Raw genomic sequence first — 26,330 nt, forward strand, 5'->3', positions numbered from 1 at the left:
GACAAAGACAATTTCTATGAGAAGGAGGCCTTCCGGTGTAGCGGCGCCTCTCCGATAACGCACAGAACTTGGAGGGGAGACGTTATTCATTTTAATTAAATCACTAGCACCAAGGCGGGCCACACTGTGCAGGAGAGCCATCCCCCACCCTTGGAAAAATAAAAGATTTGGAAGGCCCCTCTTGGTCTGGGTGGTTTGAGACTGGCAGAGAGGGGTGAGGGGCTGCGGCTGGATGCCCGGTGTAATGGAGCCAGCCTGTAGGGGGTATTTAACATTTAATTCCCAGCCGGTCCGCCCCTGTTCCCGGACTGACAGTGGGTAATTGGGAAAGAGGACGTTGCTCTTTTGATGGCCCGCGCCGGCCAGTCTCGCCGACGCCACACTGGGTTTGACGTCACGGGCCCAGCCCCAGAGCCAGAAGCACAGAGCAGGGGGGGAGGGAAAAGGAGGGGAGGGGGATACCAGGGAGGGAGGGCCGAGGTCGGCCCCAGGACCCAAGGGGAAGGAGGGGGGAAGGGAGCCAGGGAGAGGCTGCGGCGCGTGGCCTGAGGCGGAGAGCCGGGCTGCGGGGGTCTGGGCCAGGCCAGGCGCCGGCCTGACCCGCCTTGCCGGCAAATGCAGGCCGGGGTTTCTCCTCCTAGGGCGGGCGGGGGAGGGGTGGGGGCTCGAGGCCCAGTGAAGGGGGGACAAAGGTGGTCCTGATTCCCCCTCTGCCTTAGCCCGCAAAGCTAATTCTGGCCTCCTGCGGAGACACCTCTGCGACCTCCTGCAGACCTGAAGGGCCCCTGCCTAGGACCCCGGCCCGGTCCAGGCCTAGCGAGTCCCCACTCCTCCCCAGGAGCGGCCGGCGGAGCTCCGCTGGAGGAAGCGAGACGGAGACCTAGGAGGAGGATGCTGCTGCCGCCGCCGCCGCCGCCGCAGCCGCCGCCGCTGCAGGGCCCCGGGCTCCCGCAGGGCGCGAGGCCTCCCTCACCAGGGTAAGGGGCTGGCCAATGTCTGGATGCCTGGGACCCTGGGGGCAAACATCCCGGAGCCGAGCAGGCGACAGCGCAGCCACCGCCCTTCCCCACCCCACCCCCCACCGGAGCCGGGTCCTGAGGCCGAGCGTGGGGCGGCGGGAGCCGGTTGGCCTATCTGAAACGCCAGGCCTCGAGGCGGCTGCTTCAGGCGTCAAGTTGAGCGGGCTGTGTGTGCCCTCTTGGGGAAAGGGTAAGAAATGGAGCCTTACTTTGTCTCCCGGTTTGGGGTAAGCTGGGACCCACACACACACACCCCAAACACATGCCCCCCTGTTCAGGTCCCTCCCACCCGCCCTCCCGGGAGCTCAGAGACTCTCTTCAGATGAACGTGGGGAACCCAGTCCCGCAAAGGAACCGGAGCCCGCTGCGCAGCGGGGAGGAGCGCGCCCCTAGGCTCACCCCCTGGGGTCGCAGGACCTAGAGATCGAAGATCCACGAGGCCAGCGTCACCCACCCGAGCCTGGGGACGGGCGCGTCCAGGCGAGCTCCGCGGGGCCGAGGTGCCGGGAGAAGCGGCCCCGGGCGCCCGCGCGCTGCCCGCCGAGGGTAACCAGAAAAGCCGAGCCTCGGCTCGAAGTCATAAAGTTACTAATCCCGCGCAGGGGGAGTGAGCGTGCCTCGGGCCGCCTGGGGCGGTCATTTGAGCGTGTTTACTTAAGGACTTTGCAAGCGGAGCGCGCGCGAAATAGTCGGATTTCCAGCGAGGCAGCAAATATTTGCAGGCGGGAGAAAGAAGCGGAGCCGGGCCGCGCCGCCGCGTCCCTCCCCCCGGAGCCGCGGCGCCGGCCTGGGCGGACCCGGCCGCGCCGTTAAAGACAGAAATGAAGCCGGGAACCTGCGGGGCTGGGGGCGGGGAGGGCGCAGAGCCACAGCAAAGGCCAGAAACTGGAGCGCGGCCCCGAGGCCCTGGCGAGCTGGGGCTGGGGGAGGAGAAGTCCCTTCCCATTCCAGCTCGATCAATCTTCCTTGGCTGCGATCGGTCAATAAAAATGGTGTGAATCGGCCGCGGTCGCCGTGCGTCTGGGGAGGAAGTGGAGGCCAGAGGTGCCGAGGCCGGCGCCGGCGTCCCGCACAAGCCCGGTTCGCGCCCGTGGCGGTCTGCAAGCCTCAGGCCGGCGGCCAGTTCGTCGCCGGGAGCCGAGCGCGGCCCGGCGGGGCCTTTAATTGGGTGTCTCCATTTTTATAGTGGCCATTGTTGGAGCAATTAGCGAGAGACAATAAGCGCCAAGAGGCGTTTAATTCGATTCTGTGCGCCGGCTGCGGCCAGGACCAGGGCTCTCTGGAAAAAGTGGCTGGCCCAGGAGGGACGCTCTGGTTCAGTGCCGGCGCCCTTGCCGGTTTTGTCTTGGGTGTGGGAGTTCTCAAGGGGCAAGTTGAAAGCCGACTGAGAGCAACCAGGTCCTGGTCCTGGACTGGGGAAACCCGTCCTGGGCCTCGTTAGCCCTGTGGGGCGTCCCTGGAACCTCCGCGCCTGCGGGCGGCACGCGTCCGAGCTGTTGCCACCGCGAGGTCCCTGTTAAAGGGAGAAAAGCAGAGAGGACAGGGACGTGGAAACCGGCTTCCTTCCTCCTTCGCCCTGGGTCCCCCACCTCGATCGCCCGAACTGCGTTCCAATTTCCTTCCCCATTGGGGGAGGAGGGGCAAACGAAATAACCCCCTTCTGGCGCGTACCACACCTCCCTCTCCACCCAGCCAGCCTCCCTACCCCCTCCTCTGCCTGGGCCCTCGGATTAGGTTACCGTGGCCGGGCGAGGATTTTTACTGGATACGAGAATAGCACAGGTAAAGCTGTATAAACAGCTCGCCGGCTGCCGGACGGGAGGGTTACGCCGGGGACACGGCCCAAGGCGCCACCGCCAGGCACCGGCTGCGCGAGCGAAACGGCGGGGGAGCCCTCTCGGGCGCGGCACCCCGGGACAGCGCAGGTTAAACACATGTTATATTGTATTGTATCTCCGTAGTTCCCACCCAAGAGTCCTTTCCCGTATGAGCTGAAATGCAGGAGGTGGAGAGCGAACTCAAAAAAGGTGATGGGAAAGAAAGAGGCAGTGAGCAGTGCTGACTGTTCACTTAAAACGAAACATAAGCGAGCAGGGAACTGGTCGGGAGAGGGGGGCGGACGCAGAATAAGGAGGACTTCAAAATTCACTGGCAAAGGAAAGATGCTAGAAGTGGGAACGGCAAGGGGGAAACCCGAAGGAACTCAGGCGAAAAGCGCTCCCGGCACGCGCACCGCTCTTCCCGGCTCCCACCCACCCAGGCCTAGGGTCAACATGCCCTGGCAAATAAACCGAGGCAGCGCTTTGGGGGTGGTATGTGGTTTGATTTACTTTTTTTTTCTTTTTTTTGCTTATTCATCTATCACCGCTTAAAACTCGGAAGGAAACCCGCCCGGGCCAGGAGGAGCGGCGAGAGATGTCGGAGGCGAGACGCGCTCCGAAATCACCCCGTCCCAAACCGCCCCCACCGACAGGCTGGGCCGTCCAGCTTCGAGGGATCCTGGCCCTCCCTCGGCTGCTCCCCTCTTCTTCCCGTAGAGAAAAACCCTGATCGTAGTGAGATAAAAATTGGGTAGGTAGGGGTGTAGCGGAAAGTGGGAGGGGAGAGGGAGAGGACAGGGGATTTCTGTTTTCGAGTTTGACAATGCACTTGTCAGAGGGGCTGGCCATGGGGGGAGCCCCGGGGTTGGGGAGGAGAGAAAGATTTCCCCTTGAGGGTGAGTCGAATGGAATGCGAGTCACCCAGGAGGAAGGGGGCACCTCCGAGCTCTCCCTCCCTCCTGGGTTTGGGGGTTTGGGGGACAGGTGGGAGCCACAAGAGAGAGGAGGGGACGGAGGTGCTCCATCGGTCGGCGCGGCATCTCCGCGGCCACAGGCCGCCTGTCCAGCTCCAGAGGCACCACTGACTTAGGAAGCGACTGCCGGCGCCTAGACCCAGGCTCAGGTCCCAGGGGTCCTCAGGCCTCACTCCTGAAGCCTCCGGGACTCCCATGGAGGAGAGCGGCCACCGCAGGCAGGAGAGGGGTCAGTCGTGCGGGATTCACCCACGTGAAATCGAGGCCCTCGGATTTTTCGGGCGAGGAGGGCTGCATGCGGGGCACCCGCTCCAGTCTCTCCCAGCCCCCTGGCGACCGAGGTTTATCGCCCGCAGGCTCGCGGCTACCCATCTCCAGAGCCCCTGCCTGGCCCCAGCCCCGAGCCCCAGCGTTCACCTGCGCACTCTCCTCCCGCCACTTCATTTCGAAATTTCAGGGGCAGGAGGGCGGGCTTTCTCTTAAGGCTTTTATATTTTTACTTCTCTAGATTAGCCTGGGTGTGATTGTTGCTGGAAAGCCGACTGAGCTTCGAGGGCAGGGGACTTCACAACAGGGAGAGGGAAATGGGAAAAGGTAATTCCATCCAGATCAGGAGACAAGTAGGAGCGAGCTTCTAAAAGTATGAATTAATTGTTCGTGTCTTCCCTTGGACAGACTGGAGATCGCACGGTAAAATCTGGATCTGCTCATCCTTCACCCTTCCCTCCATCTGGGATTGCACCCCGCCGTCTCTCCCCGCCAGGCCCCGGCTCGCGCTCAGCACTCCGCTGCCTGCCACCTCGCGGACCCCAAGCAATTTGTTACATAAAACAAAACAGCAGCCACCCACGTGTGTCTGCAGACCCGCAGCGACGGACACCCAGGAGACCTACGCTCACGCGCCTTGGGCAACGTGTTTTTCTGGTCCAACCACCGCACACACACTCCCACCACCACCACCTCTAGTCCTCGCTGCCCAGCGGCCAGAAGTGAAAAGTGGGATACGGACTTTAGATCTGGGGCTTTCTTGGCCCACCCGCTGCGGTTGGTAAACCGCTCTCCAATTACTCTCGCCATTAAGGAAAAGAGGTGATCAGAAATATTTGGTCCGTGCACAATGACGTACCACGAAAGGAATGCACTTTTATGTGTGAAAGGGCTTGGACGCGGAGACCACACCTGAGCACAGTCCAGAAATGGTTAGAATAACCAGCTGCCAGAGAACACTGGGCCTTTGGACTCTGTCTCCACAGCCTTGTCAGGATCCCTAATTCCCTGCCACCTCCCGCAGTTTTCGGCACAAATTGCCTTAACTTCCAGAAGAGTGGTTTTCATCCACCCGGCTCCCGCGTACCGCCCCCCTCCCCAGGCCATTCTGGGTGGCCCTGTGCTCCTGGGCATCCCGCAGAGAGGCTCCACCGATGTGGGCCCAGGGCCCCCACTCTCCTCCTTTCACTGCACCCCCAACTCACCCCCATCTCCTATATCGTTTGCAAAAAGGGAGGATGGAAATATCAAATAAAGCAAAATGCAGCTTCCCCAGTCTCCTGGCTTTTGGCGGGAAAAACCACCTCCAGCCCTGATTCCCTGGGGCTGATGGAGGTATCTTGTGTAGAATGGAGGGTGGGCCTGTAGGGTGTAGGGCTTCTGTAGGGAGGCCACTCACCCTGATCCTCAGACGCCAGCTGGCTTCTCCAGTCAGGAACCTTAGGAAGCTGGGAGCTGGGCCTCCCGGAATCAATATGGGAGCCCCTAAGACCCTGCACCCACCTGGGTCCTAGTGTGCATGACCTGGACCCCATACCCCACCCCAGATTCCAATGGGCAAAAAACAACTCCTTTCCTCAGAATCACACATCTGAAAGGTTTAATGGTAAGCCGCTTCCCACGACCTGGCCATTGGGCCCCGCAAGCGTCTCACACCCAGACTACCTGCCTGGCTGGGACCCCCAGCCCCCTGCCACAAGATCAGCAGCCCCCACACACCTTTCCTGCCCCAGCCGCTAAGGGATGGAAGGGCTGCAAATGCTACTTTATTGTCATTTGTCCCTTTAAAGTTCTTCATCTCCACCCACAACCCCAGTGCCTTGGTGAATGTGGGTGACGGGGAAGAGAAAAGGACAGGGAAACTGGGAACCAAGCAGAGGGGAGACCCTGTGGGTTAGACTCCTTTCCATCCCCTGCCCTGGATGGAATCACCCCTGTCCTCTTCCTCAAGCACCCTGGGGTATCTGAGAGGAAGGAAAGGTGGGTAAAAGCCACTCTACTGCTCACATTCACTCAACTTCCCTTGCATTTTAACATTATCTGTCTTTGTTAGGAACTGCCTCTGAGTGAGTGACTTCTTGGAGATCTGTTGGTTCAATGTCCCAGGGAGAAAGTAGGATTCTTGTCCCCTCTGCCCTTCCCACTCTCCCCAGGACCCTGGGCACCCTCTTTCGGAAGCTGTGGTTTTCTCACCCACCTTAGGGTGCTCCTGGAAGCAAAGTGCCTGCCAGCCACCAGCTCCCCAGGGGATGCCAGAAGCCCACACACCTGGGCTCCGACTGGCAGCGCACAGCACACAGCTGTGTCTTTAATTAGATGCAGAGACAATGAGCCTAAACACGCACTTGGTGGCGGTGAGAAATAAACATGAAACTGACTGGACCAGGCAGCCACCTTGGAGACAAGGCTGAGCTGCTCCTTCAGAACGGGTTCTCTTCCCCAGCCCTCTGCCCTCTCTGAAGCGGAAAACGTGTCTTTGGCCCTTCCCAAGCATTCCCACCATCTCTTACGTTTCTGTTTAGTTTTTCCTTCACATGCCTAGTTCTACTGGCTCTTTCCTCCAAACAAGGACATACACACATGCACACACCATGCTCGTCCAAGGTCACTGCAGAAAGCCAAAGATTTCCAGTGACCAGAAAGAACAACAAGGGCTGGGGTCTAGTTCACTTTCTTCCAGGGGCAGCTGTTCCTTTGGAGTGGAGACCTCTTCTTAATTCTCTCCACGTGGAACAGGAAAAGCCAGTGCAGAGTGAGAGAGAGAAGATTGCCATATTCACTGACCTGGGTAGCCTGCTCCCGCCGGCCAGCTGTTTTATATTTTTTCCTGACTTGCCGGAGATCAGAAGGCAGAAATGACAGGCAGACTTAGCCACTGCGGTCGCCGCTGCGGTCCTCACCGCCTCAGCTGCTTACGGCATCTCACGCCGGCTTCCAGCGAGAAGTAAAACCTGGGTGATGTGCATCCTTCCTAGGAACCCCCTCCCCCACCGCCTTCTGCTCACTGTAGAGAGCAGAGCTCTTCCGGGTTGCAAAGAGGGAAAGGGAGGGAGGGAGGAAGACTGAGGGAGGAATGAATTTCACCCCCTTTTGCAAATAGGCAAACCACACGTCAGGAGTGTGTGACACTGGCAGATTTGGGGGAATGGGGGAAGACTGCCTGAAATGTGACCAGCCCCTGGCGCCCACAAAGCCCACTGTCTCAGGCAGGGCTGGAATTAACATTGTAAATGTCACAGGTCATGCTGACTGGGTCATTAGCTACTGTAGGTAGAAAAGCTTTTCCAGAGTTTTCCTTCCATTTTTGGAGGAAGGAGGGACCTGGTGGGAGCATCCAGAGTACAATTCGTGGCCCCAGGGCTCCCTTTCTCCTTTCTGACTGTTCTCGTTTCTGTATATGCAGACGCTTCAAAAATGACTGCACTCTACCCTCAGGCACCTGCAGCCACAGCTGGCCCCCCGAAAGTTAGGAGAAGCAGGATGACCAGTGGCTGGGCTCTGGGCTTGCTTACTACTCTTTGGTCCTCCTCCTGACCGCAGTAAACACATTTGGAGGTAAGGGCGTATGTGCACACACTAAGTAAAGGTTTGGAGAGGGGCTTTCTAGGGGTCCGAACTCCTTTCAAGAAGACTTCTAGGGGAAATTAACCTAGGGGAGTGAGATAAGGGAGCAAGAATCAGAGGTCACTCTGAAGATAAAATGTCAGGAGGAAAATGATCCTATTTGTCTACCCGCCAGGCCCAGCTAACTCCAGTCCTTCCTTTGAAGCCCCCCTCTCCGGTACCGTCCCTACTTCTGCTGGTGGGAGATCAAAATAACCCACGGAGGGAATCTGTCATGAATAAATTTCTGCAAGAGTAAAATGAAACTCCATCAACATTGGGGTAGAAAGGTCAGCATCCATTTGTTTTGACAGGTAGGGCTTTCCCTCCACAATATTTATACAGTAAGAATATGGAGACTGACTTTCAAAATAAATCAGTCTTTGGAGAGAAATAAAACAAAATGTGTCCATTGCTGGGCCAGGAAGTCAAGAAGTGTCTTGGGCTGGAAGCAGTTGGATCGGAAGGGGTGGTCCCATTTGACAGTGCCAAGTGTTCAGTGGTGGCTCTTCTATGGGGGGGGGGGGACCAGGCCATTGGTCAGCAGGGTCAGAATGAGTGGAACAGAGGAGGGGCAGCAAGGTGAGGAGGGCAGCTGGGGAGGGTAATGGAGTGGGGAGCTCAGGGTCTGGAGAGCAGGTACCCAGCGACGCCCAGGCAGCCAGTGTCCCGTTCAGGGGTGGGCTGTTGCTCCCTTCTTGGAACTCGGCCTGCAGCCACTTAAAGCCCCTAGACTCAGACACTACACCGACGGGTTTGGGTCCCTCTCCGCCCCCCTCTGGGATCTAGGTTTAAGATGTTCTAGCCGAGAATGTGCGGAGAGGGGCTTGTGTTTTGCCAACTGGCCAGGAGAAGAAAAGGGGGGTCTCCCTGCCACTGAGAAAGCCCCACAGTCCACCTGGCGTCACAACTCAGCCCCTCCTCTGCCCTGCTGCCCTCTCCCTCCTGTCTTCCGCCACCAAGTGGCAGAGCCAAGTTCTTTGGCGCCAGGGCGCAGAGCCAGCAGGCATTTCGAGGACGCAGGGGACAGGGTCATGCTTTTGACAGGTTTCCCCCAACCTGTTGTCCGGGCGCATCTCAGGGGGCTGTGGGTTGGACCGAGGGATTCCGGAGGCCTTTAGGGTCCCCAGGCCACCTCGTTCCTCCTTGAGCGCTGCCTCGTGGAGAATAGGACCTCCAGGCCCAGGAGGGGTCATCCGTCGCCTAGAAGGTGACAGTGGTCTCCTTAATTTGGATATTAGCTGTACCCACACCCCGCCATCCACCTGGCCCGTAGGGCTGTTTGCCTCTGTCTCCAAGCTCTCCTCCCGCTTCTGGGCCCTTTCGGGTTCCCACTCCCCTACCCGCTCCCCTCCCCTCCCTCCCGCAACACAGAGGCGTCTCCAACCTTTACCCCTCGAAAGCCCTTTACCCCTCGAATCAGGATCTCGCCCTGCACCCCCGACCCCAGGCCGGCTTCCGCTCTGCACTTTTGTAGTCCCTCTCCGCCACCCCTCCCACCCACACCCTCGCCACCCTGTCCCCTGCGCTCGCCCACGACCCTCCGCCCGGTTCCGGCTGGTCTGGCGGCCCCTCTGCCCGTTCCTTTTCTGCTGACGCGGGCACTTGCCTGTTTCCAGGTCTAAAGTGACTCTTCGGTTAAGGGACTGAGAAATCTGATCCGGTGCACGCCACTGCCCCACCTTCCCGGTTCTACCTTTAGCAAAGGAAGTCTTAGTTTAAGAAAATTCAGCGGCCAAAACACGCGGGCTTTAAAAAAAAAATCCAAAGGACTTAATTAAAATATAACTCATTTTGAATTTAATGGCCAGACAAGAGCAAGATTCGGAGAAGAAGTGCCAGCTGGGCATTTCTTGTTATCTTGATGGACTTAGCTGTGGAAAGTGTTGCTAATTGGGGATCTAGGAGTGAATTATTCCAGGAGGGCTGGGGGAGATTTGGTGGTTGATGGGGGTGGGGGGATGAGGTGAAGAAAGGTAAGAATTTATCCTGAGAAGTAAACAAAGTGAGGGGAATACGCTGGCCGCTTAGTCACATGGGCAGAAGATTTATTCGCGATTTTCGGACACCTGGCCCCTGCACACGGTAAAGATGTTGCTTTAATGAAGTTACAAGTTGCTTTCTGAATTTTAAAAGCTACCACCCTGGCTTGCTGATTCGTGGTTCAGGTCTCTGCACGTGTGTGTACTTGTGTGTGAGAGAGAGACCAAAAAAGACCTTCCCTTATGCGGGGGCAACCATCTGGGTTAAACGCTGGGGGAGGGCCACGATTCAGGGCTGCGCAGAGCCTGCCCCATCCTGACAAGTCTGAGGGGAGAGGGTGGCTTCACCCTCAAGGTTTCAGGGCTCTGGAGTGAGCCTTTCCATGGAGGAACCCTTGCTTGGCGAGCCCCTGGAGCACCAGTGCCAGAAGGCAGGGACCCAGCTTCCCGCCAGACACAGAGGGCAAGATTCAGTGCTGCTCACCCGTGCCGGCACCCCAGACTCCTTTCCCCAGCACTCTCACCCCCAGGAGCACCTTCCACCGGCCTTTAAACCCCTAGACCCTGGGCAGGCAATCTTCCTTCCTCAGCTGGATTCAGAGGCTGAACAAGGTAGAGAAATGTTCGGAGGCTCCAGGGCCTGGGGACCCAGCTGGATTTGGGATTCCTCCTGGAGGCAACTGGACCCTCCTAATTAGCACCAGCATCCACTGCTTTAAATCCCACAGTGCGAAGGGCCCCCATCCCATAAGCGAAAGAAAGCACTTGATTGCATTTTGAATGTAAAAGGAAGTCTCTGGGCAGGTGGAGGTAGAAGATGGATCAGTAAATGACTAATGGCTAATAGAAATGGTGTGTCCCGGGTCTGTGCGATGGCGGTGCAGATAGGGAGTTCGCCTGTTGGATAAAGAAAAAGGAGACCCTGTAGGAAGAAATAATCGCTGGCAGGATTTCCAATCTTTCTAAGAATGTGCGGCTACTTAGAGTTGTTCTGTGCAGGGCTGCGGGGACCATATACTTATTCTTCTGGGTTTCCAACATCCCATTTCTTTTCCCTAAAACACAGGTAATATTTTTCCCCTGCCTATCGGTCTCCAGAATCATCTCCCTTGTCAATTTTCCGACCTTCCTATATATGCCCTCAGATTGGCTTGTTCTTTCAAGTTCGCTCTCTGCCAGATGAAAATACACACTCAATATTAGCCTTGTCTTTCAATATTAGCCTCCCATCTTTCAACCCTATGCACTGAGATTTATTTTATTATACACGTATAGGGTGGGTGGGGTGCTGGGGAGGGATGAACACCATCTAGGGTGGGGAGAGAGAGTGCTGTCTCTTTCCTTTTAACAGAATATTTATATTCAACTCAACTTTCTGGTCTGGTACTTCGCCTCTTTCCCTGACCAAAACTGCAGCCTGGTTGGGGGTGGGAGGGTAGGGGGAACCTGAGTGCTGTGGAACCATGGATGTCTCAAATGAAAGTTTCACAAAGCAATGGCTGGAAATTAAAAAAAAAAAATCAGACCTAGTCCACCCAGGCGCCCTAAATAAACAGCCCCGTTTGCAAATTCCTATCAATTATTACGTGATGGGAAAAAATCCTATCTGAAAATAAAGCACGTGGACGTGGAGAATTTTAATTAAATCTTACTGTGGATATAATAACATGGAAGTGATTTTTCATTCGGCGCTTGCCTGCTCACCAGTGTTTTATGGCGTTTTCTTGCCTCTGACTTTATTTTAAAATATTAGACGAGGTGGAGAATTATAAACGACTCTTTCCTTATCTGTACTGCTCACATATCCAGGATCAGAGGAGCTGATTAAGAAAGAAGTCAGAGGCAACGTTGGATTCATAATGATTTGGAATAATGAATCCTTATCTCTGCTTTCCAGATTATCTGCCTTTCAGCTCCCAATGTTTTGTTACATGGGATAATTTATTGCATCTAATACATCACAATGAATCTGATGGTAGAAAGTGATGGCCAACGTTGTGAAAGGGGGCCCTTATTTTTTATCCCGGGGCAATGAAACTGCTTTTTGCAGTTTTTAATTGGGAAAATATAAGGTAGATCTGATAAAAAAAAAAAAAAGAGCTGGGTATAATCTTGCCTGTGCGTGCTTTACCACGCTGCTCTTTAATTAGTGTGTCAATTTCAGGCTGAAATTAACAAGATCGACCTGAAACCAGCGCTGAGTTTCTCCCCAGCACGGAGATCCTAATTTTTAACATGATTTATTTTTATGAAAAAGGAGATAATTAATCATAAACACTGACGAAAGCACAGAGCCAAGTTAAGATAAAACGCTATTTTCATCTTTATATAGAAAGATACCAATAATGCTATTTTTTTCCCTGAGATTTCTTCTCTCCTCACCATCTCCTGCCCCTACACAGCTCCCACCCTGACGGCTACCCACTCCAGCCCCATTCCAAGTAAACCAGGAAAAATAATCAATGCCAGTTTCCTCTCTGATAGTCAGTGCTTTCTGTTTCAGATTGTATATATTTTCACATATATTCAGCTTCTGGCTCTGTCTATTAACCCATGCAGAATTGTATCGGTTTCCTTCCCCCAGAGCAGAGTGGTGGGTGGAAGACCCCTCCACCTATCCTCATCATCTTCCCTCCATCTTAGAGTTAGTGAGAAGAAGACACACATCTCATTTAATGGATAATTAGTTACAATAATTGGCATTTTCGTTTCTTTTGTCTTTTGCCCTAACGCGGCAGAAGGAACAAAAGCCATCTAAACGCAACAGGCTTTCCTCTCTGCCTCTTTCAGGACGGATTTCAGAATCCAAGGCTACAGCTGGAGTCCCCTCCCTGCCCCTGACGGCACCAGCCACCTCCTGGCTTCAGGAAGTAGAAGGGGCAGGAGTCATTGGTAATTTGCTCTTTAAGCTTTTTTGTGCCTGTTGATTACTTTCTGGTTGCTTGGATTAAACAATCGTTGCAAATATGCAAACCAGTGAAAGGAGATTCATACATATTCGCTCTCCAATTCTTCCTCCTGACGTCAGATCATAATTTCTTGGTAATTGGATGGCTTGCACCCGAATAACACTCATGTGAAAGTCTCCACATTTGCTCCAGGTTGTGGAAGACTTTGTACGGGGAGAGGGGAGGAGAACTTGATTTTTTTTTTTAAGAATTCTGTTCACTGTAGTTCCTATGGGCTCCCTTCCTCCCCTACACTGAAGAACATTTACTTATGAAGCATGAGGAAATGGAGTTTGTTTCCCAGGAATGTAATGTTCTGGGTAGTTCTTGAGTAGGTTGAAGGATGCTGAACACTGGCCGGTAAAGATGGAGGAGATGGGGGTACGGTTGGGGCAGAAGCAGAAGTGAGGGTCTATTTATAGAGCCAGACCTACTTTCTCCCTCTGCTTGGATCTGCAGAGTCACCTCTACCCATCTCTCAGCCTCTCCTGAGATCACGTGAGGTCCCCAGCTGGTAGAAGTTCAAGTCTCCATTCCTGCCCCTGCCCCCATACTCTCAAGCAAAGTAGGGAGCCAAATCATTATAGACTTTAAAAGGTTGGATCTTGATTATAAAGATATTTCGGGTTCTAGAGGGGTGGTCAAGAGAGATACCTGATGTTCAGGGCTATTTTCCCTTTATCATTCAGTTCACTTTGGCCTTAGTTCCATGGACTTCAGACGTCAAGTTCCAATTCTATATCCAGTATTAAAGGACTTGCCTCTCCTCTTTTTCTCTCCCTCCCTGCCTCCTCTTCACCCTTTCCCCCTCTCCCCTTTCCTCTCTTCCTCTCTTTTCCCTTTCTTTAGGACACATGACTCCAAGAATTTCAAGTATCAATTATAAGTAATATTAATTTCTCAGCCCCTACCAGTGAAGAGCAGATGATCTGATAGGAGCATGAAAAATGGTGCTTCCTGAGATGAAACAGACCAGTGGAGCCTGCTGGGCCGATTCCCATGCCCAGATGAACATTCAATTTTCCGGCATTATCTCCACACTTAAACTCGCTTTCTCCATTTCTGTGCCAAGATAAATTTGCATAATATTTGCAGCTGTAATTAGCTGATGAGCATCTCCTAGCCTCCCCCTTTTGTTTCTCTCTGCATTTGGTCTTCTATTGATGCCACGTTTGATCTTTAATATTACAGGATTCCCGATAGAGAATTGCATATCTTATCTTCTCGGCTCCAACATCTTTTAAGGAGGAGGGAGAAGGGGGGGGGGTTGGGGGGAACAGGGTGAGTGAGGAGAATGAAGCCTCAATAAGCAGAGTTCGAAAAGATTACGTTGGAAGAAGGTATAGGTAGAGAAAGAGCAAATAAGATAAATAGAGAATTATGGTGGGGTGGGGGGTGGGATTGCCTCTCAGGGTGGGGGAGTCTGGAATAAATGGGTTTATTTAGAGAATTCAGGAGTGGGGTTGGGGGGGATTGGGCTGAGGTCTGGAACCTGGAAGGGGTGGGGGAGGGTGGTTCTGGGGAAACAGCCATTGCCAGGTCCGAGTGAGACGCTCAGCCAGGTTGCTCCCCTCCAGCAGAAACTGGAACTTTGGAAACCAAGCGACTTCCTTATCTGCTCATCTGTAGTCTCTGTTAATAGAGGGCACAGCACTCCTGAATTTCTCATACACTACCAACACTTTTCATTCTCTCCAGCGCTGCTTAAAAGAATTGAAAGGCAAAAAAAAAATTTTTTTAAGAAAAAAAAGACACAAGGGACTAAGGAAAAGGAGACAGAGAGTCCGTCCCACTGAATAGTGTCGCCTCCAAAAGTGAAGCAAAAACAGAAGAGTGTCCGCCTGGCCTCGGCCTGGGGTGTTCTTAATACGCTGGTTTTCCCTGGGGAGTTTTCTGACTTGGGTGGCGGCAGGGTTGGGAGGGAAGGCAGATTAGAGGAGCCACAGGTTCAATTAGTATTTGTGGGAATCCGGAGGGGAGAGAGAGAGAGGGGAAAGGAAAGAGCGAGAAGGAGGGAAAAGAAGAAGACGAGAAAGAGTCAATTTCCATGCCAATCATCGGAACAAATAGCTAACATTTAACGTTTACACCCGCACTGGCGGCGCCCTGGCGCTCCGAGGACCCGGAGCCGGGCTAAAATGTCCCGAAAGTCTTTGGAGAAAGCGAGTTTCCAGCTATCAGGTTCTCGCCGTTCCCCCTTCCGTGAGGCTTCGGTTTCAGGCTGGACGTGTCCAATGTCTGCGTCGCCGCTCCGAGCCCCTAAATGAGTGTCAAGGAGGCAAATATCAAATAGCGCCGGGGTCAAGGCGATTTAGTTAACCGCGCGGGGCGCTCGGGACTTGAAACTTGTGTGGGACTTGCGGGGGAGGAAGGCGGGCAGAGGGGGGCCAATGAATGAGTGAATGAATGAATGACTGGGACGGGGAGGGGGAGGACACCCAGACATAGGTGGGCTGAGCGCGCCTCCATGCACCTCCTCGCCCCTGCAAGGCAAAACAAGGCTCTCCGTTGGAGAAAAGTTCCATAAAACTTTTATTTTTACTAATGAGGCCAATTTCCTAAAGCGACATTAAGACATTGGGGTCCTGTCTGGTCCTTCTCTGTGTACCCCTAGTAACTGCACTGTCTCAAGGCCTCAGTTTCCCCAGCTGCTAATTGAAGGGGTTGGATGGACAAAAGGATGGCCGAGGTCCCGCCTTCCTGCTGGGAAAATGCACGCTGCGGGCCCAGGGCGGTTAGTGATGGGGGGGGGGGCCCTGCCCGAGGTGCCCAGGTCCGCGGCCGCAGGGGCGCGGGCTGGACGGACTTCCAGCCGTGAGAGCGGAAACGCCAGCCTGCAGGGACCCGCCGCCCGGAGCTCGGCAGCCTGGAGCGACAGCGATTGTTCTGGAGGTCGCCGTCTAAGGAAGCCCTTTTGTCCTGCCCCACCAGCCCACCCAGATTCCTTAGGCGCTGTCTCCCGCAGTCTTGAGCGCTTCTTAAGCGTTTCCAAAAGAGAGCATCCTCTTTTGGGGAGGGGAGGGGAAATGCGGTCTGCGCTTTCTTTCAAAATTGTCAGCTCCAGAGCCGGAGCGGACGTCCAAGCGGACGCAGCCTTTGGGCGCAGAGCCATAGTTCAGCTGCACCGCGCGCCGGGCTAGAAATTGATTAGCCGGAGCCCGCTCCTTAGGACTTCACGGTGCCTTTTTCTTTTTTTCCTCTTTATTTATTTTTGCGACCCAGGTTTCTGTGCGCACGGTGAGGGGGAGGTTGGTACGTTTGCACGTGCGCCGATCTACGTGCGTGGGCGTCTCAGATGTGATTTTCCGGGGATGGGGGATGGGGGTGGGGTGGGGCGGGGCGGGGTGGGGATGCTGCAGACTCGACTATTTATTTCCCTGAACACTGAGTCCAGGCGGTAGGCAGCCCGCAAGAGGTTGCTTCCAAGGCTGCTACTCAGGCTCCAGCGCAGGGACCCGTGTGCGCACTATTCCTCCCCGCCAGCCCCCCACCCCCACCCTTCGGGCGCTGCTCGGGGTCGGTCCAAGGCCAAGCACCAGGTCCGGGGCTTCCCGGGTCTCCCAGGCCTGGGCGTTCAAGCCTGCGGACTCGGGGTCTGTGCTGGTGGCCGGAGGGGCTGGGGGTGGGGGCGAGCGGGACACTAGAGCGAGGTGCCACGGCCTGTGGGGTGGGCTGGGCTGGGGTGGGGGTGGGGCTATCTTCTTAAATAACCCTCCTTATGGTGCGTCTTTCCCTCCCCTCACTGTAATTGTCAGCGATAGTCATGAAGACTGATCACGATGCTACTTCCCCTCTTCTTTCTAAAATTAAAAAGAGAGAGAGAGAGAGACGCACCCGACTCCACTACCGTTCGGGTTCCGGAGAAATTCTCAAATAGAGCAGTGTAATTTCTCAGTTGATTTTGATTGACATACTGTCCCTGGGATCATGTGTTAATCCCTTCTTCACTCAAGCCTTTTCATAACTCATTTCTCTCTTGCTAGATGGGGACTCTGATGGTTACCGAGGCAACGATGATAGCGCTAAGCTATTTCCCTCTCTGCAAGGAGACCATTATTCCGCATGCATAGGCCATTTGCAACAGAGGTCGTCACAAAGTCATTCACAACACAGCACACGTTTATTAAACTTTTATGCTCTTTTTTCCCCCAACACAGAAACTAGTTTGCACTTGTACGGGGGTGGGGAGATCCTTGTCCTGCTCCGTGTTGCCAGTAACTGCTCTCGAGTGCGGACCCCCTACCCCCAGCGGATGCTCATCACCCGCCACCGCCCCGCGGGGGCCAGAGGTCCCCCCACTTCCCCATTTGCCCTTTGAGGTTTTCCTGACGCCAATTCCGGGACCTCGCTGGTAAGAAGAGGCGGGGGCAGCATCTAAGTGCAGATGGGAGACTCGGTTAACGTAGGCCGCTTCTCTGTGCACCTTCCTATATGACAGTCACCCGCTGTCCCCTTTCTCCCAGTCCTCCCTGGGCAACGTCCCTTTTCTCTTCTCCTCCGGGGGATTTGCACCGGCTGCACTGGCTCCAGAGAAGCCATCCGCCAGCAGCGCGTGGGTGTTAGGTTTCTGTTCCCAGTTTGGCCAGGAAAAGGGCCGGCGGGGAGTGCAGGCTCTGCCCGGCCTCCGGCATGTCGGGGTCGCTGGAAAACGGATGGGTATGGTCCCCCGGCTTGTGGCTGCAGCAGTCTGGGGCTGTCGGGTGAGGAGTGGAAGAACTGGACGGTCTGAGGCAGTCAATCAAGGACATCACCCCGAGACCCGTCTTCATTAAAGGGACCGTCGAGAACATTTCTATTCCAAGCCTGCAGGGCCCCCAAAGCCAAAGGGCAGCTGGGAGGGTCAAGGACGGCAGGGCCACTTTTTCCAGCATCTTGTCCCAGTTCCTCCCTCCTTCCCTCCCTTCCTTCCTCCCTTCCTTCTTCTTCCCTCTCGCCCCTCCCAGTCTTTGTTTTTTATGGGAATGGACCCACTGGGGTCCCGGGGTGTGAGTCTCCGGCTCCAGCGCTCTCGCTCTCGTGGCCTCGGTGAACTTGACCTGCAAGGCCCCGAGCCCAGCGACTGCCTTCCCCGCCCCTGCACCCCGAGCGCCCAGTTCCTGCACGGTCCTCCCCACTAACCCCCAGAAACGCCTGCTTCACCACAGCCAGGGATCCCCCACTGTGGCCCCACCCACAGCCCCTGCCAGGATCAGGTGGCAGGTGCTGGGAAGACAGGGCAGGGACATGGAGCCTGGCAGGAACTGTGGGTGGGGGCCACAGTGGAGGAAGCGGGGCAAAGGTGGTGGGGGAGCAGGGTGGGGGCCAGGGCAGGCTCCTGGATCAGCAGGTGGCAGGAGCTCCAAGGGGCTGTGAGGGTCACCTTCCCTCCCCAAGCCTGGAATTGCCCAAAGGCCTATTGCTACCTCACAGGCGAACCTAATGGCCGGAGGGGATGCCATTTGCACGGATGACCCCGACTCCCTCCTGTCCCCAGAGCAAGGGATGCTTTGCTGAACCTGGGAGGTGACATCGCCTGCCCCTGTCGGGAGCACACCTGGCTGGGGGAGTGGGAGGGGGACGCCAGAAGAGCCTGTGGTGGGTCCCCATGGCCCCCCAAGGGTGCCCCCACCCGAAGGGCAGAGGGCCTGCTAGTGCAGGGCAGGCCTGGGGAGGGAGGGACCCTTCCCCCGGAAGTCGGCGGGCTTTTCCTGGCACCTCCTCTACCCACATCCACAAGCCTCCCCCAGGAAAACCATCTAGAGAAGCTGACCTCAGGCCAGCTGCCTTCTTGCAAGACCTTCTCAGCAGGGTGTGGGGGTCCTGGCATATAGAGCCCTGGTGAGGGCAGGGCTGGGGAGCTGAGCTGGGCAGCCAACTGGGGGCACTGCAGTGGCCCAGCAGGGACCACAGGCAGTGGGCTGTGTACAGGCGCTGACCCTGTATTTTAAAAGGAGACTCTAACCACTGGGAGTACAGTTTGGTGGCTGGAAGTGGGGCCAGGAGGAAGCAGAAAGTTCCTGTCTGGGCTGCTCAGAGAGGGTCCCAGCAAGTTCATGCGCTAACCTTCTGAACTGTGCCCGGGTGCTGGAGGGAGGGTGGCCGCAGCCTGTATCTGGGTGAGAGTTGTTTCCAGGCATCTAAGGAATGACAAGAGAAAAGCCACAGATCTAGGGGCCTAGGGGGCCTGCTCCCATGTGTTGTCAGGCTGGAGGCCAGCTTAGAGGGACACAGAGGTGACAACAGTACTGGCACACCCGGGGGGCCCTGGGAGGCTTCATTAAGGGTCAGCTTTGGGTCTGACAACCTGCCATCAGTGTGTTTCATGTCGCATACCTCATCACCCCACTGAATTATCTTGGAGGAAACAAACCAATGAAACGCTGTTCTAAGGAAAAGGGCCCACCTGGGAACAGGTGGCTTAGGCACGCGCACCGAAGGTGAGAACAATACGATTCTGTTCTAACAGTGACTGCATCCATCATCAAATCCATAGCTCACAAGGGCACGCTCATTCAAACTCAGAACACCCTGTAAGACAGGTTGATCCCTTTTAAAAAAAATTATTTTTTAATTTTAATGAAGGTACTGGGATTGAACACAGGACCTCATGCATGCTAAACACGTGCTTTCCCACTGAGCCGTACCCCCCACCCAAGGTTGGTCCCTTTTTCACAGATGACGTGGCCTGTCTGACTGTGACGCTGGCTCCCATCACTGCTCCTGAGACACCTTTCCTTCCATGAAATCTCAGCCTACACTAACGTCTAGCCAGAGGGTCACCAACATTTATATTTATTCATTTCTCCTTCCTTTGACAGTGTGTCCCCTGCTAGGCACCCTGCTAAGCTCTGTGACCACAAAGGAGGAAACCTTCTCTGTCCGCAGGTAGACAGGGGAGGACCAGCCAATAGGTCATCAGAGATGCAGTAAATACTCTGTTAAGAGCCTGCCGTGTGAGCCCCGAGGACAGAATGGTGGGGTGTCTCCGAACGTTTACAAATTGTGACACTTGATCAGGCCCCCGGGATGCTAGGAGGTCACAGGGCAGAGCAGGGGCAAGAGGTGTTCCAGAAGCGAACTGCAAGTTTAGTGGCACAGGGGCGGGGAAAGGGCCTGGGGGAGAGGGTGGGGAAACCAGGAGAAACGCAGAGCCCTGAGTGGGGAGGGAGTGGGGGAGGTAAGGACCCACGGCAGGGAGGCGCCTTGGAGTCAAGCCTTATCCTGTGGGCACCCGGGGTGATGGTCTTTAGACGGAGGAGCAGCCGGATCAGAATGAGTCAAGTGATTCTGGATGCCACTTGGGTGACAAATTTCCCCTGTCCCCCCAGCCACACAGCCAGGACTAACGTGTTTGCCTCAATATTCCAAATTGTGTAAAGTGCATGAGTAATAAATTCCCCCCCCAAAATCCTTAGGCAAAAGTAACACTTCCACCAAGGCTCCTGTTTCTCTCTTTTTCTTCAGTGTTGCCACGTGGGACCTTCGTCCCACGGGCTTGGGTGAGTGTGTTGAGAACGGCAGCCCTGGTCACCGGCGTGGCTCTGCCTGGACCAAAGGCACAGTGACAGTTTTAACGGCCGCGACAGACATCACCCAAAGCCGGGATGGTGAGAAGTGACGCCACCCAGAGAACCACGCCGCGCCGCGTCTGCGATGGTGAGAGAGACGGGAGATGGGAGAGTCGCACACTCAGGCCGATATGGCAGGAATCTACAAGCCCTCCCGCTAATTGATGGGCTCCCCATATATCATCCTAGATAAAGGGCCCCTGGGCAGTAAATGCTGATGCTTAGAACATCCTGATAGGGCTTTGTTAACAAGAAGATAACAGGAGAGCAAGATATGTTTGTTTAGCTGCCTATAGATAAACCCAATGGGTCTTCGTTAACTTTTCATGACTGATGGCAACCACTAACCATGATAAATAATCCTGCGGCAGGGAACTTTATTTAAAGCGCCAGAAATGGGGCCTCCATTTTTAGCTCTTCTGAATAAGGAGTATTTTCCCTGTGTGAGTACACGTTATGTCATAGTTAAATAATTTTAAACCATCGACCGAACGTCTGAACCAAGTGGACCTTTGGAACTTTTTCCAGGTGTGCTGTGTTCCAATCACATAAAAACTGAGCAAGTCTGAGGAACTGGATTTCACAGAGTAGCCTTCAAGGGAACGCAACACAAACTTTTTTTTTTCCTAGCAGCTACAAAGAGGTAAAAATGTGCTTTTCAATACTTGTGAGGAATATGGTGGCCGGAGTTTGGGTACATAGCTTTCACCATGTGGGAAGTTGCAAAGTGTTACCCTCAATTGATGGTTGAGTAAAGATTTACCTTTCAAAGCTGAGGAGGTAAGTTTTTCACTGTCTTAAATGATGTTTTGCTTGCTGAACTCCACCATCCCTTTGCCCACATGGGCCCCCAAGTCATGCTGTGTCCAGAACTCACCCACAAAGGAGAGCCTCAAAGCACGTCGAAGGCAGCTCTCATAAATCCGGTTCCGAAGAGACCGAACTTGGGAGCTGCTGGAAACAAAATTATCATTTCATTGTTATCTTTAATGCAATCTTTTAAAAGAAGGCAGTCATTTTTTACTAAAAAATATCATTTGAATTTTATCTTTGCTAAAACACTAGGGAGGAGGGAAGGAGTCTGACCTGCCATTATCTTCCCTAACCTGCCGACCAATCGATTTTGATGGAAGAAGTGACACTGGGTTAACCAGATTTGCCACCAGGAAATGCACATCTCGGGTGAAATGATGTTTCAGTTAATAAAAAGAATATTAAAAGGAATTTTTTCTTTTTGGGAGGGGTTAATTAGGTTCATTTATTTAACAGAGGCCCTGGGGATTGAACCCAGGACCTTGTGCATGCTAAGCATGCGCTCTACCACTGAGCCATCCCCTCCCTACAAGAGGAATTTGTTCCTAATGTAGAAAAATTAGTATTTGCAAAAGCCACAGGTTAACTATGTCCTAATGTACTAGGGAAAGCTCCCCGCCTCCAAGTGTCACAAATAAGAAAGAGCTATTGTAATTCAGTTCCCTTTCTGGCTCTAAGAGAAAGCTCCGGTTGGATTCACTCTATGGGGCAGCTCAGTTCTGAAAGCATCAGATTTGATCCCCTAGACTCCCTGGAACCACAGGTTCACATCCCCAAGGGGTTGGGCTCACCCCTTCCTCCTTCCTGAGCAATAAATAGCATGGAAACCAGGTTATCTAAGTGGCCAACTTTCAGGAAAGACCTTGAAAACAGAGACAGGGTGGACCTGGGCGGTCACGTGGTTTCCATCACCGTGGGGTTTGCTGCGGGGTGGCTGCAGCCACTGGGGCCAGGCGGCAACTGAACGCCACCGCGATCCCAGGAGATAGTCTGCCCGGATTTCTAATAGAAGTCCGTTTAAAAGCCTGCGTTAGCCTCAGAGACAGCCGGCTCCATTTACCCTGGTGTAAAGCCATTGGGTGGCTCCATCAGATTAGGTGTGAGAGCGGGGCAGGGAGTCTGGAATGTCTACTTTCATCTCCAGTTTTTGGTGGCATGTCTAGAGCGCCTTAATATCTTAGCACCGTATTTTGTATTTGTGATTAGTGGGTTGGCTTAGGTACAATGTGATTCATGTTTCTTTCTTTTTTTCCTTTTTTTTTTTTTTGGCTCCAAGCGCTCATGCCCTCAGCTGAGTCTAAATCATCAACTTACTGAAATCCTCGCACACTTTTTAAGCCCCTGCCACTTCTTTACATAAAGGCCACTGTCTCCACTTGAGCTTTGCACAAACCGTTTGTCCAGCTTCTGACGTGACTCCACTTAATTTGAAAGATCAGCGTTTCTTGTGAAAAAAAAAAAAATTAGACACTGCCGGCCAAGACCATCGAACGGCTGGGCGGAGGCTTGCCTGCCGTAGTGCCATGGGCTGTCGTTACACCTGAGAAGGCACAGGGCAGAGACAGCTCACCTGGGCCTTTCTTACTATTTCTCCCAACCTTTTTGTTTTTCTTCTGATCTTTGAGCACCAATGAAACATAATTAATAAATTAGTGAAAAATACAAGCTTGCAAATGCTTATCAACCAGAGTTATTGCCAAGTGTACTATATACATATTAAAAGTGATACCATGTGATGTGACTTTTGTGTCTGTGAACAGCATAATGGCAAACATTATACATGAATGTATACGTATGGAGTGTTGTGAGCTGTATGCCCTAATTACACCATGTATTGTTATATAAGATCCTTCAGACGTCTCAGAAACACAGCGGGCCACTGTCAAACGTCGACCTTAGCCAGTTGCTTGGGAAAGGAGGTGGATCACTTCTGATGGCAGAAACAGCATCGTTTGAATTCGCCAGGATCTCTGCTGTGTTAAACTGCTGTACTGTCTGTGACTACACGCTGAGACGTGGGCTAGCTGGGCTTCGGCAGTCTGGTAATTTGAAGCCCTCCCATAGGGCTCGGTTTTTTTGTCACCAATCAGCAGACCTTCTCTGTTGTTTTTCATGGTTTCAAACAAAGCTCGGTGACAATGATTTGTCCATAAAAACATCTGAATAAGTAACTAACTTCAACCCAAGAAATGAAGTGGATGTTGAAAGGGTCTGTATTACCTCTGAGATGCTAGCAACCCCACGGAAGTGGTTTGGACTCCCTAGATTCAGTGTGTGTACGTGAACAGGTGCATCGTGTGTTCACACTCATGGCTGAATCAGTGCAACAGGAAAATTTCACTACCATCTTCTGCAAACCACTGGCAACTGATATTTTGTACCTGGGACAGACCGCTGGATACATAAAATGTGGACTTCCTAAAAAATTGTTAGTAAGTTGAAAACATCAAACTCTGTCTGGCCCCTTGCCTCCTTCTGTCTGTTGACAATAAAGCAATATAAATGCTTCCTTGCTGTTCTATCCAGCCATCTGTAATTCAGGATACACTCTGGTGCAGGAAACGCTAGGAAGCGTACCCACCCCGTCACCAGCCCTCTGCCGCCCCACCTCTGCGACAGCCAGTGCGTCCACCGGAAAAATCTCCTTCCGTTGTTCTTTTAAAAATTTTGCTCTTATGAGACCATCTGAAAAGGATAGCTCCTGTACCAACTTTTTGTATCCTAATTTTATTTTTTTAAATGTAAGCCTATTCTTTACACTATTTTTAATGAAACCCACACTTTCAAAATGTTGAGGGTAAGTTGTTTCGATTGGGTTCCTTGCACACAGCACACACATCCCTTCAACCTACAGTTTGACACCGTAACGGGCATTAGATCTGACCTGTCGCTACCTCTGAAACAGAACGAATTTGTAACATTTCAAGTCTCAAACACAGAATGAGAGAGCTACGAGGCACATATAGATCTCATGTGACCTCTTTGTTTCAAAAGGAAAGGGCTGAGTCCATGGGGAGAGTCAGGACGCACAGACAGGAAGTGTGGCTGTGCTGTTAGTGCTTTGGCAAGTCATCCTTCCGTCCTTCCTGGAAGATTAGAATGACAACGGCGTAGCCGAGAATATCCACAGTCCTGCGATGTGCAGGGTGCTAGCTACCAGCCACCTGTGTTTATTTCCATTCCAATTAGCTAAGATTAAACAAAAGTTGAAATTCAGCTTCTGAGTTGCAGGAGCCACAGTTCAAGTGCTCAACAGCCCGTGTGGCCGGGGCTACTGTACTGGGCAGAGCAGAAGCTGCAGAACATTTCCCTCATCTCAGCCCAGAGATGGGCTGCAGCGACTCAAGAACACAATGTTTCTGCTTTGTTGTGTGTGGAGGGGATTCCTGAACACACAGAGACAGGGTGCAGCGCAGCTCGTCCACTAGGGGGCGCGCCATTGACCAGTGCACCCCTGCATCCCGACTACACTCCCAGGGCTCTGAAAAACTTCTCATTTTAAGTGTAAACTGGGTTTCCTTACTTTATCTGGTCCATTTACTGCACTAAGGCCCGAGGTTGTTCAAGAATGGACGGGCAGTGACGGCCCTGCTGAATGTGGGCAAAACCTCCCGAGGCGTGCCCTCCACGAGTTACTGTTTCATTTACTTCCCTGAGATTGTTCAGCTCGAGAATCAGAAAACGCCCGCGCCAAACCCACTGCACGTTGGCTCGCTGCGCATTAACACTGGGGTACGGGCCTGCCGGAGGCACCTGGGCCCGAGGCGGTGGCACACGCCGCCCTCTGTCCCCCACCCCTGGGACCCACAGAGGCACCTACAAAATCCAGGGGGCTGGCCCACCCTGGAGAGAACCGGCACCGGGAGGAGGCCTCTCTCTCCTGGGGATCGCCTGTGTCCAATAATCAAACCATTTGACAGTACAATTGTCAAATCAATGGTCTAGCTAACGTCTCATCCAACTTTTAAGCCCCAATTGCAATATCAAGATCACTTTTTTTTTAAAAACTGAAGTATAGTTGATTTACAATATTGTGTTAGTTTCAGGCATACAGCAAAATGATTCAGTTATCCATAGGTATATGTACCTATATTCTTTTAAAAATTCTTTTCTGTTATATTTTATTGCAACCTACTGAATATAGTTCCCTGTGTGAAACAATAAATCCTTGTTGTCTATTTTATATATGGTAGTTAGTATCTATTAATCCCAAAGTCCTAATCCATCCCTCCTCCCCTTCCCCTTTGGTAACCCTAAGTTTGTTTTCTATGTCTGTGAGTCAGTTTCTCTTTTGTAAATAAGTTCATTTGTGCCATTTTTTTTTAGATTCCACATATAAGTGCTATTGTATGATATTTATCCTTCTCTGACTTACTTCACTTAGTATGACCATCTCTAGGTCCATCCATGTGGCTGCAAATGGCATGATTTCATTTTTGTGGCTGAGTAGTATTCCAGTGTGTGTGTGTGTGTGTGTGTGTGGCACAGCTTCTTTATCCAGTCATCTGTTGATGGACATTTAGGCTGTTTCCACGTCTTGGCTATTGTATATAGTGCTTCTATGAACATTGGGATGCATGTATCTTTTTAAATTAGAGCTTTTGTCTTTTCTGGGTATGTGCCCAGGAGTGGGATTGTGAGTCAAGATTGCTCTTCTGATGGGGTGTCAAAATCCAGAATCTGAGTCTCATAGAAAATCCAGAATTTAAAGAGCACTGAAAAATTATTGGAAGAGCAAGATAATACCAATTAATAGATTAAACAAACAAAAAACCCCACAGTATATACTAAAGCTACCGTTTGCTGAGCTCTTACCGTGTGTTAAATGCTTCACATACAATCTCACTCAGTTTTTACAACCATCCAAAGGTGTTCTTATTCTCCTTTTACCAAGGAGGAAGCTGAGATGTAGAGAAATTAAATGCTTTATTCAAATTCATTCAGCAAACACCCTGTAAGCACTTTAGTGGGGAAACAGGTCTGACACAATTCCTAAACATTGGCAAAAATATGGTAAGGCAAAAAAATGTCTTTATCATACTTCAAACAGTATCTGACTTGAAGCATACTTGCTGGGAACACTTACTTGATTCTTAGGGGCAGTGCCCCAGGAGTCAGGCAGGTCACCCGCCCATGTCACCTAAAGTTTTGCAAAAACTTTTTTACAGCTCTGGGCTACATGCTCCCCCAAAACAAAAAAACCCCACCAACCTCACCCACAGGCCTATTTTCATGTGGGGTCTTTGTGGAGAATGACGTTTGAGGGGGTGTCAGCTGAGCTTCTAGAAACTTCCATTCTTCCTGGCCTCACTGAACCTCCAAAGTTAAAAAAGCACATTTTTCTTCCTCATACTTTT

The 26,330-nt window shown here is 52.8% G+C and overlaps 1 protein-coding gene and 2 long non-coding RNA genes across 5 annotated transcripts in view; all 3 read left to right on the forward strand.

The window, feature by feature from the left end:
- KIN (Kin17 DNA and RNA binding protein) overlaps nucleotides 1-26,330 on the forward strand; it is a 398,804-nt gene that overhangs the window by 197,849 nt on the left and 174,625 nt on the right. The gene's annotated exons all lie outside the window — the stretch shown is intronic.
- Nucleotides 2,525-5,351, forward strand: LOC116277024 (uncharacterized). The gene is made up of 2 exons (XR_012067308.1): nucleotides 2,525-3,590; nucleotides 4,489-5,351. It is a non-coding gene; the product is annotated as an uncharacterized lncRNA (long non-coding RNA).
- On the forward strand, nucleotides 19,696-22,638 carry LOC140691433 (uncharacterized). Of its 2 annotated transcripts, none has more exons than XR_012067054.1 (3): nucleotides 19,696-20,248; nucleotides 20,689-21,358; nucleotides 22,250-22,638. It is a non-coding gene; the product is annotated as an uncharacterized lncRNA (long non-coding RNA). The 2 variants fall into 2 exon arrangements; XR_012067053.1 differs by having other exon boundaries at nucleotides 20,689-21,342.

This window comes from Vicugna pacos, chromosome 35 (genome assembly GCF_048564905.1).
Source record: "Vicugna pacos chromosome 35, VicPac4, whole genome shotgun sequence".
NCBI classification, from domain to species: Eukaryota; Metazoa; Chordata; class Mammalia; order Artiodactyla; family Camelidae; genus Vicugna; species Vicugna pacos.